This window comes from Mus caroli, chromosome 8 (assembly GCF_900094665.2).
Source record: "Mus caroli chromosome 8, CAROLI_EIJ_v1.1, whole genome shotgun sequence".
In the NCBI taxonomy this organism is placed as follows: Eukaryota; Metazoa; Chordata; class Mammalia; order Rodentia; family Muridae; genus Mus; species Mus caroli.
Genome location: NC_034577.1, coordinates 7,148,943 through 7,159,020, shown reverse-complemented (window position 1 = coordinate 7,159,020; position 10,078 = coordinate 7,148,943). Strand labels below are relative to the sequence as shown.

At 49.5% G+C, this 10,078-nt stretch overlaps 1 pseudogene; it reads left to right on the top strand.

Moving 5' to 3' along the window:
- The window catches only part of LOC110300082, a 27,605-nt pseudogene extending 18,380 nt beyond the window's left edge, over positions 1 to 9,225 (top strand).
- The last annotated feature ends 853 nt before the right edge of the window (positions 9,226 to 10,078 follow it).

Below are 10,078 nucleotides of genomic sequence, written 5' to 3'. Positions count from 1 at the left end.
CAGGAGCACATCAGGGGGTGAACAGGAGCACATCAGGGTGGGTGAGCAGGAGCACATCAGGGGGTGAGCAGGAGCACCTCGGGGGATGATCAGGAACACATCAGGGTGGGTGAGCAGGAGCATATCAGGGGGGTGAGCAGGAGCACATCAGGGGGTGAGCAGGAGCATATCAGGGGATGAGCAGGAGCACATCAGGGGGGTGAACAGGAGCACATCAGGGTGGGTGAGCAGGAGCATATCAGGGGGGTGAACAGGAGCACATCAGGGTGGGTGAGCAGGAGCACATCAGGGGGTGAGCAGGAGCACATCAGGGTGGGTGAGCAGGAGCACATCAGGGTGGGTGAGCAGGAACACATCAGGGTGGGTGAGCAGGAGCACATCAGGGGGTGAGCAGGAGTACATCAGGAGTTGAGCAGGAGCACATCAGGGGGTGAGCAGGAGCACATCAGGGGGTGAGCAGGAGCACATCAGGGTGGGTGAGCAGGAGCACATCAGGAGTTGAGCAGGAGCACATCAGGGGATGAGCAGGAGCACATCAGGGGGTGAGCAGGAGCACATCAGGAGTTGAGCAGGAGCACATCAGGGTGGGATGAGCAGGAGCACATCAGGGGGTGAGCAGGAGCACATCAGGGGGTGAGCAGGAGCATATCAGGGGGTGAGCAGGAGCACATCAGGGTGGGTGAGCAGGAGCACATCAGGGGATGAGCAGGAGCACATCAGGAGTTGAGCAGGAGCACATCAGGGTGGGATGAGCAGGAGCACATCAGGGGATGAGCAGGAGCACATCAGGAGTTGAGCAGGAGCACAGAGACCTGGGGATGAACATGCAATAGGCATTTATTATTCAGCTATCAGAATATTGAAAACTGTAATAGTCCATGCAGGTGAGAGTTCTGCAAAAACCTTTCACCCATGTGGGGGTTACCAAGTCAACCAAACCTTTGGCAGCAGATAAACATATCCTTTGGTCCCATGGTGGCTTCTCTGGGAGTGAGTCCTCAGATCTTGATTCTAAGCAAGAAGAAAGAACCCAGTGCAGACCCACAGCTAATGGATTTGGAAAATTTTGTCATAGTGCAGAGTTTAGTGGGATGATAATGTTGAAATAATACCCGGTTTTCAAAGCAGGATCAAACCCAGGTCATAGCAAGAGTACTAAATCCACGTGACATAGTTGTGTCAACTTGGAACCAATGTGTTCATAGATATGGTATGTGTGTACCCCGCACAAGTGGCAATGTGACAGTTTCTGGAATCTTCTTGGAAAAATATGAGTGTTAGCTAATTAGCATGACAGCTCTTTGCCATACCTATCACGTGTATGAGAGTTACATATATGTTCTGCTCCAAGGCAACAGAGGTACCTCCCCTGGGGCTGAGATTTCCAGGGACTCTGCCTCTTCTTACCCACAGTGGTGAGTTTTCCCCCACACAGGTGATGTATATGACTGTCCTGGAAAAATTGGAGAGGATCAAAATTGCTCTGGAGATTTGCTGTGTGGAGGTCTGTGATTTGCTTTGCAGAAGAGCTGCACAGATGAGCACCCTGTGTACCTCTGTGGAAGATGTGCCCAGCCAGTCAGGCCTACTGCTCCTAAGAGGGCATCTGCCTGTCACTCACTCTGCTTCTGTAGGAGTTTGTGGGGGTGGGGGGTAGGTGATGTGAAAATAGTTAGTGCTGGCTGGGTCCAGGGTGATGTATCCCTGCCCTCTCTCCTCTGACCTCAGACATCCTTGGCTTGTGAGACTCCTTCAATCCTCCCTTCCCCATTCAGTCCTTCCAGCGAGGTTTTGGTTTTCTGGGGAATGTGAGTGGGCTTGTCCTGGCAACTCTGGGGTGAAGGTGCTGGAGTTTGTTTGTGTGGCCCCTTCCGTCCCCACTGAAGGTTCTTTGTGTAGGACAGCGAGAGAAACAGGGCGTTGGCTGGAACAGCAAGGCCCACCTTCAAACAGCTTTGGTGGCTGAGCTGCCTTTGAGCACAGCGACAGCGCGTACCTTTCAGATCTCCGTCATGTGCACAGCAGAGAACAGGCTCCCAGAGCACGTGACTCTCCTTCTTCCTTCCTTTTCCTGTGCCACAGACAGGATGTGAGATCACAGCCTCTGAACCTGCGGATGGAAGAGGCGTGAAAGAGGAGCACTTCATTGTTGTGGAAGTTTGTTTTGCACCTTGGTGAGGCAGGAATGTGAAGAGCAGCAGCCCTGAGAAGGAAGCTGGATTTGAAGTAAGAAGGAGGGGGCGCTGCATGCCACAGTCCCTTCCTTTGGCACCTTGCTGAACTCACCTACAGTTTTGAGGCACATGAATAATAGCATGTCTGGTGCTCTAGGTTGGCTTTTGTTTGTGCTGCACTTGCAGAGGTTTCTCTGTGATGACAGAGAGGGGGTTTTCCCTTGAATTCTGTGCCTCTGGTTTTGCAAGGCCAAGCATCTCTTGAGTCTGACACAAATAGACCAGGCAAGCCCCACTTCTGCTCAGAACCCAGCCTGGGAGTAACACAAGCTCCCTGGATGGAGAAACGAGACAAAGCCAGTTATCTCTGCCCTTAGACTTGGAAGGGATTGGGGCATCTGAAGTCCTTTCTGGGCTGGCGTTGCTGTGGGTGGCCTCAGCTCTTTCTCCTCTAGGCTCAGGTGTGAAGAGGAGATATGATTCCCGTGCTCTATGAGGCAAGAGTGTCATCACCCAGCAAGTGCCCCTGGGCTTAGAGAGGCCGCAGCAGGAACAGACAGGGACACAATGAACCCAGTTGTCCTAGGAAGGGCACAAAGCTTGCCAGGCTGGGGCAAGATGGCATAGATGGCCTGCCTGCCGCCCTGGGGAAGGCCTGGGCTTTATCTGGGTCTCTCCCTTCCGCCTGTTCTACTTTGGGAAGGCTGGGACTGGTGACCCACATGCTTTGAATGGATTTTTCTATTTTTGCTACTGCCTCTGCTGTCACCAACACATTCTGGCATTTTCTACTCTTTTTTACATTGCTTACAGCCTGGATGGAGACAAAAACATTACACCCTGGGCCAAGACAGTTAGAAATCAGGGCACCAGAGCCTCTGAGCAGAGCAGACAACAACCTGCCTAAGTGGTGTGGAGTCTCTGCCAGCCAGTGGCGTCTGTCATCTGTCACTGGAGGGGCTCATTGGCTGTAAGATGGCATTTTGGAGATTTATTGAAATTATAGTCATTTTCAAAAACAACAACAACAACAACAAAAAGATCAACCTGCCTCTTATCCCAAAACAGCAGCTACGTAGGACAGAGCCAGCCATAAACACATAGGAGGTCTTTGTTGTCTTTTATTCATTTTGTATCAAATGCATATCATTATAGAAAACAACAAGCAGCTTCAAAATAAGTATACTGTGGAATGCCCCAATGCAGCGGATTAGCATATGCGGTTACCACCCACACATACTGGGATGCCCCAGTGCAGCGAATTAGCATATGCAATCACTACTCACACATACTCAGAGATATTGTTGGTGTTTTGAGAACACCACCTAAAATCTACACTACAGGTTTCAAGCTCAAAGCACTTTGGTGTGACCTGTACATTGTTTATTTATTTTTACTAGACATTGAACCCAGGATCTTGCAAATGCAAGGCAAGCACTTGTCTGCCAAGCCTCATCCCAGTCCTCTTGTTTGCCTTTGATTTCAAGGATGGGTACGTGGAGTGGGCCCGTGTCAGGACACCTATAGACGCACAAGCACAGAGCCACCTTAGTGTCCCCTGGACTTTGCTGTGGTGCAGAAGCCATCTAAACACTGAGGGATGGAGGAGATAAAAAACAAATAAGACCTAACTTAGAATTTTTTTCTCTCTCTACTTTCAATACCTTTCAGTGTCTGGTCAAAAGTACATGCCAACAATGTGCTTGCCGAGGGAATAGATAAATGGATGCATCTTTGTGTGTCTGCATCTCCCTTCATCCTGCCTTCCCGGTCTTTCTCCTTTGTCTTATTTCAAGGCACCAGAACTCAGGTAAACATTTGTAGAAGGTTTTCTCCTGTCGTTTTCTCTTTATTTCTCTTAGAACAGGCTGTAAAGCCTTAATACGCTCATAAATTCAGGGTCTTCGTCACACCAAATGTGTGTTGTTGTTTAATGTCTGTGTTTACAGTCCAGGTGAAAGAGGAAGGGCTTGTGGGATGAGGAGGTCACGGTGGACCCTTGGCAGGCTCAGCCCTGGGGTTTAATGAGGAAGTAAGGAGGCGCCAAAGAGCTCATGGAATTAATCCAGACAAAGCCGGGGTTTCCATTCAGCAGCCTTGTGGGCTGCGGGTATGACACAAAGAGTCTCAGGACCAGAGTGTGAATAGAGGATGCTCAGTGTGGAACAACACAACCTCAGGGGTGACTCCTGTGTAGGCCAGCCAACCCATCATGTTCTTGGCCTCAGGCGGTTGTGGGGCTTCTGAGCCCTCCATCCCATCCCTTCATCCATCTTCCTCCTCCAGTGTGGCCATCCGATCTGATCATGCAGTGTGGGCACCAGGACGTAGGACTTAGGTGAACATGACTCAGCTCACATAGACGCCTCTGAAAGCACCTTGCCACCTCATGGTCTGCCCTAGTGATGGGTCTCTGCCACTTGTTCTTTGTGAGGAGCTGCAGAGGCCCCTGGGCTGAGCTCACAGCATAATCAGGGAGAACCCACAAACAGCATCCAAATTAAATATTTATCCTGATCTTTCATGGCCCTACTTACGCAAGGGGCAGCTATTGTGATGCTAATTAGTTTTGCCAGCATATAGTTCCTGGCAATAAAAGGTCTGTGCATAATTAGTTTGAATGAAAGAAACAACCCTGGTAAATATTAAATATTTAATAATGAATATTTAATAACTCAAAATAACTACCTATCGTACTTGGCCAGAAAAATCTACAATCCTGGACTCTGAGAAAACCAACTCTATAATAAACAATTCACAAAATAGCATCTGCCCACCTTATCCAGGGAAAGCAGACCTCTGGCCCTTTGGGACTCAGCAAGTATGGATACCTGGGTGGCCTCTCCCACAAATGAGGAAGGATGCTGCAGCTCCCAGCAGACAGCAGGTGTAGGTGTTGCAGTACAATGCTCCTCCATCTCATTTTCACTCTGGGCTCCTTGAGATGGGAAATGTGTCCTGCTAGGAGTCTAATAAATTACAATTTTGAGTAAATGCTTGTATGCATCTGTTACAGAACCGGGCTTCTCTACCATCATTATTAGCGCATTGGTGAGTCATGTTGTTGCTGTGGCTGACTATCTGGTAACAAACAACTCAAAGGGGCTGATGAACTTGTTTTGGCTCTGGGTTTTAGGTGATAAGATCCACCACGGTGGTGGAGGCAGGACTGTGGCAGCTCTGTGCTGGCAGCAACAGGAAGCAGAAAGAGATGGAGGGCAGAAGCGTGCAAAGATAGAATGGTTTTAAAGTTCCGAGACCCTAATGTGCAGGATGGTGCCTCCAGGGTTCAGCTTCTCTCCTTGGTTAGTTTCCTCCACAAAAGCCATCACGAGGGGGCTGGAGACATGGCTCAGTGGTTAAGAGCACTGACTATGTTTCCTGGGGTCCTGAGTTCAATTCCCAGCAACCAAATGGTGGCTCACAGCCATCTGCAATGAGATCATCTGTAATGTCCTCTTCTGAAGTCTGAAGACAGTGATAATGTACTCATATACACACAACAAATAAATCTTAAAAAAAATATCCATCATGGATGAGTCCAGTGAGTCCAAACACCCTTCGTGCTTCTTCGTCCATAGAGCTGACAATCTAGGAGTCATCACCACCATCTTTATCACTACTATACTCGAGCTGAAGCCTGTGAGCAGAGCCTGACAGATGGGACGAAGAGAGACGCAATGAAAATTGTATGGCTGTGGAGAAAGCAGAATATAGTTGGAGACATGGGGGGCTTCACGGGCATGAAGGGTTCCTGAGAAACAATGGCTGAGGGCACATTGAGAGGAAGGGCCAACATCTCTGAAGTGGTCGGGGTGAGCTGTTCATGCTGTTGTAAAGAGTAGGTGCAGGGGGCACTGAGGGGCTCAGTGGGTGCAGGGGGCACTGAGGGGGTCCTTCCTGACCACCACATGCTCCATGGTGGAAAGGAAAGCTCAGGTCTCTCACAGTGGCCAGTACCTCATGCAGGTTTGCCTGGAAAGAGTGGATGTCCCAGGAGCAAGAAGAAAGAGAGGAAGTCCCGTGAGGGGGGTTGAGGAAAGTCGCCATTTCAGAATGTTGGAGCAGTGCTGCTGACTGGAGGCAAGCTAGACTCCAGAGAGGTGTGCAGAGATGAGCCTCCATAGTCTATTAACACCTAAAGCAGATGCCCAGTGAGTAAGCCGCAGATGTGGAAATGGTGCAGCGCCAGATGCACGGCCACAGACATGGGGGCAGCCAAGGGGGTGGCCAGGCCAGCATGGGGAAATCCTAGCTCACTTGTCTGCGTTCTGTTCTCTGGAGCCTTCCCCCACCCGAATTGCATCACCAGCCTCTGAGTGGAAACTAAGAGGATCAATAGCTTTCTTTTTTCAGGGATGTTGAGCCTGAAGCCTGGGAACTGACTGTGGCCTATGAGCAGGTGGAATAATTTCAGGACAGTTGAGGCCTCTCAGAACACTGCCACACATGGAAATCCAGATGATGCGGACGTTACGAGGAGAGCTAAGATGCAGGTATACTACAGAGGGTTGGGCCCCAATCCTATCTGTCTGCATCCTTGTAAGAAGAAAGCTGTGTGAAGACCGACCCTGGGAGAAGCCATGTGGCAGGAACAGAGTAAAAGCTGTGGGCTGTTATGGGTTCTGGGAAGCAGGAAGAGGCTCAGAGAATTACCCTGCTGTTTGATGGTAGTGTCTTCTGCTGACCTATGTCTTCACACTCTAGTCCCCAGCACTGTGACAGAGTTGGTATCTGCTGCTTGAAGCCACTTAACCTGGTAACCCTCGGTTACAGATCCCCAGGAGAACAGAGTCTTACAAACTGTGTGCTCTAAGTCTTGAATCTCAAAAAAGGGCACAATGACTATCTTGTTTGAAACTGTTGTGAATGTGGAAGCTAGGCGTCCAGTAAGTGGCCGCACCTTGGTTCGGCTTTTAGACCTCAGCTGGGATGAGGTGGTTCTCACCACCGGACTTTTCCTCCTCTTTAGGCACCACGCCCGGCTTGGCTCACTCTCCTCCCTCAAAACCCAACAGCAACTCTTACAGACTCCTTGGTTTGAGTGATCTCTGCTCTACTTCCAGCATAGATTTGAGGCAGCTTCTCATCAAAACATGGCTGCAAGTTTTATACATGCCAAAGATGCTGACAGTTGGAAGACACGCCCGTAAAGCATGTGGCGATATACGGTTATGCGGCCATGTATGCCGGAAGGGTGGTAAATTTTTGTGACTTCTAGATGAAGATGTATCTTTCTAATACCTGCTGACAGGTTATTCTGTTTATTTATTTCATCAATTTTGTTCTTTTGTTTTCCTGGCGCTTCCTCGGACTGACAGACCGATCACAGTCTGATATGAACGGTGAATCTTCCACTCTCCCGTGTGGGACTTTCAGAGGAACGGATGGAAGGTGTCAGGCAGCAGCCGGCGGCTCTCTGTTGTCTCTTATCTTTGGGCACCCCTCTGGTTGATTGGCTGCAGGTCACGCATTAGTCTCCCTTCAGAATGCAGGGGGCATGCTCAGCTGCCTGGGGGTCTGTCTGAAGCACTTCCTCTGTAAAGCAATCTGACAACTGAAGGTTTGTCAAGGCAGCAGAGGTGTGTCCCTTTGTAACCTGTTCCCACCAGTTCCTTCAAGGACAAGTCCTGGACAGTGGTTGGAGGTCATCTTGCTGTCCTTTGCTTTACTGTTCAGTGATGGGATCACACGCAGCCCTAAGTCAATGCTCGGCAAATCGTTTTTGTCCTAGTCGTTCTGGGATCCTTTTAGTGCTTTTCTAGGAGTTTCTAGGAGACCACTGACGTCCTTTGGGACACACAGCTATGGACAAGCTGATCCTGATCTTCCTTCTATGCTTTTTTTGGCTGCCAGTCAGTCACTATGGGTGGCTGTTCTTGATTTCCTAGGACTGATTCTAAACACAGTATAGAGTCAGCCTCTGCCCTACTAGTTGGGGTCCCAGAGTGTTCAGAGAAGACCAGCGACCTCTCACACACTGACTGCTCATTCTGTAATGGAGTCTTACCCATGTGAACTTTTCCTCAGACCTTAAAAATTCCCTCCTGAAGGGGGGAGCAAGGTTCCAAATCCCATGAAGTGCACAGGGACTTTTAAGACTCATGAAAGGCCCTGGATGAGATTGTGTAAGTACTATGCCACTGGGGAGATTCGTCAGTGGCGGGGCTACCTGCAAGCTGTGCAGGAATCTCCAGCAGTGTAGCTTTCTTCAGTTGTCTGTGTTGGGGTGGAACTTCTGGTAATGTAGCAACCCGACTCACACATGCTCCTGTCAGTGACCCCAATAAACTCACTGACCCATCAGGATGGAATCTTCGGTCTGTTGTTTCCCCTCTGTAGAGTAAACAGACTTCTCAGGAAAAGTATCCCTATCCTCCCTCGTGGAAAACAGCGCTGTGACCACTATGTTTTCATCAGCAGGATCCCCAGAGATATCGCTCATGGTTTCAAATTAAGGAAGGATAACGGAAAGGAATGCTAGGAGCAGAGCACTTGCCTGCCGCAAAGGGAGAACGCCGTGGTAAGGAGCTGGGGAGCTCAGCCTTACCACCATCTTCCTTGAATCACCTGCACCACAAGAGCACAGTGGTGGAGGAAGCGGACGCGCAGGCTGAAGCGCGAGAGAAGAAAGATGAGGCAGAAGTCCAAGCATATCAGCCTGTGCACCCACGAAGCCTGCAGGAGCGGAAGTAAGGGATGCGGAGGGCAGGGACGCCGGAACAAGCTGTTGGACTGTATGCTGCTGCCGGTAATAAGTCTCAGTGGACTTGGAATGTCATTTCGCAGAGATCACCTGGGAAACTGACTGCCTTTCTTACAACCCAAACAGTCCCGCAGGCCCTCCACCCTGCACCTTTGGAGTTCTGGACTAGTTCTGTTCTCACTTGTGGCCAAGTGTAACTCGTGTACAGTAAATCCTCTTGTTCTCAGCTGAAGAATCAAAAAGAAAACAGAGGAGAAAGAGAGAAGAAGGAAGAGGAAGGAAGGAGTGGAGGAGGAAGAGGAGGAGGAGGAGGACGCAGCTGAGGAGCAAAGAGAAGATACCTAGCCTTAAGAGACAGTATCTACCCCTTGAAAAGAGGCAGAGAGATTTGGGCTTAATTGGTCCCTTGGTTTTTCCCCAAATCAGCTGATGCTACAGCTGTTGGCTGTCAGTTAACACACCAAACAGAGTAGAGATCCTGGGTTAAGAAAGGCAAGATGGTACCAGCATGCTCCAACAATGGAATGTCTGAGAGTAGCTTTCCTTTCAGTGCTTCAGATCTGTGTCCACACTCAGGGCAAAGGTGGGGGCCGGCATGCTCCTGCAGGACCAGTCATGTCCTCTCTAGTTTGTGTGAAATATTAACCTAATAATCTGGCTGGAAAGAGGAGTCCAAGGCCAAAATGAGCAAAAAAATTAGAGCTGTGATCAGGGACAAGGCTGTGGGAGAATTAGGTTTCCTAAGTATCTCACAGTATAGGGCATAATTTATTGAACGGTGACTCCATTCAACTCCATGTATCACTAAGGACTTTGAAATTGTTGCTTCTTCTGTGAGTATACCTATATGTCACTTGGACAGAGGGATTTTGCAGAGTGACTGAGATGACTGAATTGACTCTCTCATTTCCTTTCCCTGTGCACACTTAGCTAGCCCATTGCAATCTGGTAAATATCAGACACTAGGCATGTGGAGATGTGAAGTCGCCATTCACACTCTCATCTGGGCGAAATATTTAGAGTTCTTTCTCACAGTAGGTCAGCTTAGTTCCCTCGAGTACATGGGAAGATTTGAGTGCCCCAGGTTGTGCCTCACAAAACACACACACACAAAGTCTAAGGCCCCTAAGGAGAATGTTAAGTCCCACTGCAATCTGGTAAATAGCAGGCACTGGGCCGGTGGAAATGCGAAGCCAGT